Genomic DNA, 6,000 nt, shown 5'->3' with positions numbered 1-6,000 from the left:
GCATGACAATCCAGGCTCCAACTCGTTACCTTGCCCGTCACCCAATCGAACGTGGGATTGTGTTCCTTCAGCCAGGGGTATCCAAGGACCAGAGGAACATGGGAAGACGGCAGAATGAAAAAATGAAATCATCTCAGAATGATTCCCTGACAACCGCATCTTAACCGGTTCAGTCCTCATCGTGATACGTGCCAGACTACTGCCGTTCAGAGTGGTCGCTTCAATGGCTTCCGGCAATTGCTCCTTGGAAAGCCCCAGCTGTTCCACCAACTCGGCATCAAGAAAGCTTCCATCGGCACCTGAATCGATCAAAAGCGTTAAGCGCTAAGCTCTGATTCCTGTTCACAAGGGTAGCCGGAAGCGGGGTCTGACAGAGGTACTGAGAGGTTGAAACTGGCTCGCTAAAAGTCCTCCCAACCTTAGCGAGCCGGGCAGTTTGACGACCGCCGGGAACAAGTGGAGATGTAATGTCCCGAGCTACCACAGTAGAGGCAGCAGTTGGTCTTACGTCTATGTTGACGCTCCTCCTTGGTTAACCCGTGCCGCCCCACTTGCATGGGTTCCGAATCGGGGAGAGAGGACCTCTCCACTAATCCACTGTGGTGGAGAATGATCGATGTGTTCTGGTCCACCACCCGACCCGACTGGGAACTGAGAAACTGATCGATTGGACGGACCCCATTGCTTCTCCCTCCTTCGCTCTCGGACTCGATTATCCACCCGAATGGACAAGGCTACCAAGCTGTCCAGGTCACTAGGCTCCGGATAGGAGATCAACTCATCCTTGAGCTGCTCCGACAGACCCTGGTAAAAGGCCGCTTGCAGAGACTCCTCGTTCCACCCACTTTCCACAGCCAACGTCTTGAACTCAATCACGAAGTCGGCCACGCTGCGAGTTCCTTGGCGGCGAAAACAGGCGCCTAGCTGCGTCCCTCCCTCGGACGGAATGGTCGAAGAGCTTCCTCATCTCGGCCGTGAACCCCTGGTATGAAGCCATGCAGGGATCCTGTCGTTCCCCAAACGGCTGAAGCCCACTCCAGCGCACGACCACGCAGCAACTCAATCACAAAGGCTATCCTAGCCTTGTCTGTGGCATAAGAGTAGGGCTGTAGATCGAACACTAGTCCACACTGCATAAGGAAGGAACGGCATCTTCCCAGCTCCCCCTCATATTTATCCGGCGTCGGAACCTTGGGCTCACGGATGGCCACAGCTTCAGAAGCGGCAGGCGAGATGGATGAAACCGGTAGTGGATCCTCCACCGGCCACTTGCGTTGGTTCTGGACCTCCGTCAGACCGGTAGAAAGGTTCCGAACTGACAACGCGATCTCCTGTAGTACCGTGCTATGATGGCCCAACATCTTCTCCTGCTGGGTAATAGCATGGCGAACAGAGTCCAGGTCCGCTGGGTTCATTACTGGCCGGATCGTTCTGTCACGGTTTACTAAGCCAGAACCCAGAAGCAGACCAGGACAAGGTAAGTGGTGTCAAAAGGTGAGTGTTTATTTACTGAACCAAGGGTGAAGGGGAATAATCCAGGGAACAGAGCGGCGGCGTGGAGGAGTTGTAGAGGGTCCAGTGGTTGATCCGATGATGGCTCGGCAGCCGCCGACCATCAGGCAGAGGTTGGGTAGAGGTTCCGGGCGAGTGACTGTGGGGAGAACAAAAACGGAGGTAAGTACCAGGCAGGTCAACAGGGTGCAACAAAACAACAAACACTAACTCTAGTACTGAGGCTAATACGCCGGCAAAACATACTGTTCATGGCTAACGATCCGGCAGGAACTGGATGTTGGGCCAGACCCCTAAGAAGGGTGATGATTAGGCCCAGGTGTGCCGATTGCTGATGGGAAGCAGGTGCGGAAACAAGAGCGCTCCCCGGAGCGTTCCCGAACCCTCGGGAAACAGGAGCTACGACCAGAAACACTCGTCACCAGACAGGACCCGACTCAGACCGCCGGGATCGTTACAGGAAATGAGTAATCAGTTTAGAGAAGGGAATGGTTTAATACAAATACTGACCAAGCATTCGTATCCCGAAAGAAAGAAATGACTCATACATTGTTAATAGAAAGTTAGCAAAAATAGATAACATCTTGCTACCATGGAAAGGAAAATACCTGTCTATTTGTGGAAAAATCACCCTGATTACCTTAAGTCATACCTCCCAGTTTATCTATTTGCTTATGGCCCTGCCTACACCTAACGACTTGTTTTTTTAAATTATATGAGCTGAAAATATTCAATTTAATTTGGAATGGCAAGTCAGACAAAATTAAACAGGCCTATTTATATACAGTGCATTCAGAAAGTATTAAGACCCCTTGACTTTTTCCACATTTTGTTACATTACAGCCTGATTCTAAAATTGATGAAATTATTGTTTTACTCATAGATCTATACACAACACTCCATCATGACGAAGCGAACAGGTTTTTTGAATTTTTTATTACAAATAAAAAACGGAAATACCTTATTTACATAAGTATTCAGACCATTTGCTATGATAATCGAAATTGAGCTCAGGTGTATCTTGTTTCCATTGATCATTCTTGAGATGTTTCTACAACTTGATTGCAGTCCACCTGTGGTAAATTAATTGGACATGATTTGGAAAGGCACACACCTGTCTATATAAGGTCCCACAGTTGACGGTGCATGTCAGAGCAAAAACCAAGCCATGAGGTCGAAGGAATTGTCCGTAGAGCTCCGAGACAGGATTGTATCGAGGCACAGATCTGGGGAAGGGTACAAAACATGTCTGCAGCATTGAAGGTCCCCAAGAACACAGTGGTCTCCATCATTCTTAAATGGAAGAAGTTTGGTACCACCAAGACTCTTCCTAGAGCTGGCCGCCCGGCCAAACTGAGCAATCGGGGGAGAAGTGACAAGTTTTTGTATGGGGGGCAATGAGAGATTGCCGAATTTAGTCAAGATAAAAATGAATTGCTAGTTTGATGGCTTATTTGAGGTTCCGTAATGCTTAGGTTGTCACAAGTGTACTGATTTATAAGTGTGATGCACGTGACATCCTGGCAACTTTGAGAAAAAACACTTTGTATCGGAGTTGGAAGCGGGTATAGTCCAGCTCGTACTTACACCAATCGCTCCTTACAAATTTCTGGGAGAGGACAAAGAGTGGGGACAAAGAGTGTCCTGTGACTCTTCTCTATGGCGTCCATGAGTCCAAGATCCACCCACCGGGCAGGAAGTCCCTCTTGTGGAGGCGTAATGGCGGTTGCACTTGCTCAAGCTCTGGGACCAGATGCTCCTCCACCCACCCAGAGTCTCTCTCACTATAGGGTACAAAGGCGTCGTAGCCAACGTCGCCTCTTGAGAACTGGCCTCCTTTTAGCTCTCAAACAAGCCCAGGTCATTTTGAGGTACCACAGGGCATCGAAATTGTAACACAGAACTCCAGAAAGACCATGAGAATGCTAGTGCAATACTGCTGCATGGCACTCAAACACTGATAGCCGAGCGTCTATGACGGGCATCCCTCTCACCGCGTCAGGTGACTCGCATACGTAGGCCCCAGACCCATCTACTAAGGTGAGTAGGTGTCCCGTGTCATCTTGCATGAAAGCCACAAAGTCACACGAACATACAAATGTGTTGGTACCAGCCTCCAGAACCCTTAGTTTGTTGTATCCCTCCAAGTCTTCACGGCTAAAGAAGCAAAGGGCATTGTTGCGAATGGAGAGAACCTCCAGACAAGGATCCAACTTTCCATCCATCAAACTCAAGATCTTGTTGCCAGAGAAGTACAACTCAGTAAGGAGAGGAAGTTCAATGTTAAACACAGTCAGGTCATTGTCGCTTATATCAAGAACGTGCAAAGGGTTGCCTTTGTTAAGTGGGAGGACGAGATGTTCAGTAAGCTGCCAGGTATGCTATGGAAAACGTTCCCACTCAAGTCGATGGTGGTCAACTTGTCCAGTTTCGTGAAAAGGTGATTGTTGAGGGTTTGCAGAGTGTTTCTGCTGACGTTCAGGGTCCTAAGTCCCCAAAGTACACCCTTGCCATAGCCCAGCATCTCTTGCATTGTTTGATCATTGAATAAGTTTACACTAATGTCCATATACTCCAGCCTGGAAACATCCTCAGAGGTTACACAAGGAGTGGTGTGAACTACACTATTGATCACCGATACTATCCAACATAATGTTGTAAACCAGGGATCATCAACTAGATTCAGCCGCGGGCCAATTTTTTCTTGAGTGGACGGTCGGGGGGGCCGGAACATAATTACAAATAATTTGTAGAATACAAATTGACCGCAAGAAGCCCGAACAGATAGAATGTTTCACTAAAACATAATCATTTTAAACCTTGCTTACATTTGTACACTATCTCTATTATGCGTGGGAATACTTGGGAACAGATATTTTAAATAAAAATCACTTGGAGCAGATTGGTGTTTTTCAAGTCTTTTATGTCCCCCCCCAATTGTCCTTTATATATATATATTTTTAAATTGCTCATAAAACTTGGGGGTACAAATAAAACCACCCGAGGGCCAAATTTGGACAGTTGGGGAACCCTGTTTTAAACCAAGAACGTTTTTCTCTGATATTGATTGTTTAGACGAAGTGTTACACTGCCAACAGGTCCAATTTTCTCTAAACTACCATTTTCATAGACCTCTAGAGCACTGCCATGGAACTCAAGCTCCTCAAGAAAGCTTTCTTTCTTCTGACGGATGGGGCTGGAGAAATGTTACCACTCAAATTCATTGACAGAGCTACAGAAGCAAGGACTGACCATCCATGATGAAAATAAGCATTTAAAATGGGCTATTCATAAGTGTAACCAATTATTCAGATTATAACTAGGTTGTAAGATATAACATACAGCTAGCTATACACTCAGTGGCCAGTTTATTAGGTACACCCATCTAGTACCGAGCCGGACCCCCCTTTGCCTCCAGAACAGCCTGAATTATTTGGGGCATGGACACGTTGCTCAAATTGGTATCAAGGGACCTAATGTGTGCCAGGAAATCATTCCCCACACCATTACACCACCAGCCTGGACCGTTGACACCAGGCAGAATGTGGCCATGGGATCATGCTGTTTACGCCAAATCCTGACTTTGCCATCAGCATGACGCAACAGGAAGCGGGATTCATCAGACAAGGCGATGTTTATTTTTTTCACGTGCCACTTCTTGTTTTTAGCTGATAGGAGTGGAACCCAGTGTGGTCGTCTGCTGCAATAGCCCATTCGTGACAAGGACCGACGAGTTGTGCGCTCCATGATTTCATTCTTCACACCACTGTTGTACTGCGCCGTTATTTACCTGTTTGTGGCCCGCCTATTAGCTTGCACGATTCTTGCCATTCTCTACGACCGCTCATCAACGAGCTGTTTTCGTCCACAGGACTGCCGCTGACTGTTTTTTGTTTGTCACACCATTCTCGGTAAACCCTAGACACTGTCATACGTGAAAAGTCCAGGAGGCCGGACGTTTCTGACATACATTGGTTCCAGTGCTTGGCACCGACAATCATACCACGCTCAAAATTGCTTAGGTCACTTGTTTTTCCCAATCGAACAGTAACTGAATGCCTCGATGTCTGTCTGCCTGCTTTATATAGCAAGCCACTACCACGTGACTCACTGTCTGTAGGAGCGAACCATTTTCGTGAACAGGGTGGTGTACCTAATAAACTGGCCAGTGTATATACAACTATAACAATTATTTTAAATGATTACAACTTGAGAAATGTAGAGCAAAATAAACCACTGGGTTCCTTGTGTTAAATCATTTGATTTAAACAAACATAAGAGTGGTCCGTCTTCTAAAATGTGTTCCGAGTCCCCCTTACCGGTCAGTGAGAATTTGACTGTCCCAAATTCCCTTGGAGCTGCTGTTCCTGCAAGAAATATACTGTCCAATGGAATGGTTATTCGGCTTAATAAAATGTAGGCTAAACAGCATTTGTGAATCACCTTTTGTGTGCCACGATGCCATTGCCCATACGTTTCTGGGACCAA

The 6,000-nt window shown here is 47.0% G+C and overlaps 1 pseudogene; it reads right to left on the bottom strand.

The window, feature by feature from the left end:
• Positions 1-2,966: 2,966 nt before the first annotated feature.
• On the bottom strand, positions 2,967-4,045 carry LOC121560104 (annotated as a pseudogene).
• Between the last annotated feature and the right edge of the window lie 1,955 nt (positions 4,046-6,000).

Source organism: Coregonus clupeaformis, unplaced genomic scaffold, assembly GCF_020615455.1.
Source record: "Coregonus clupeaformis isolate EN_2021a unplaced genomic scaffold, ASM2061545v1 scaf0202, whole genome shotgun sequence".
Taxonomy (NCBI): Eukaryota; Metazoa; Chordata; class Actinopteri; order Salmoniformes; family Salmonidae; genus Coregonus; species Coregonus clupeaformis.
Note: the sequence above shows the minus strand (reverse complement) of the source record. Positions and strands in the feature narration are given on the sequence as shown.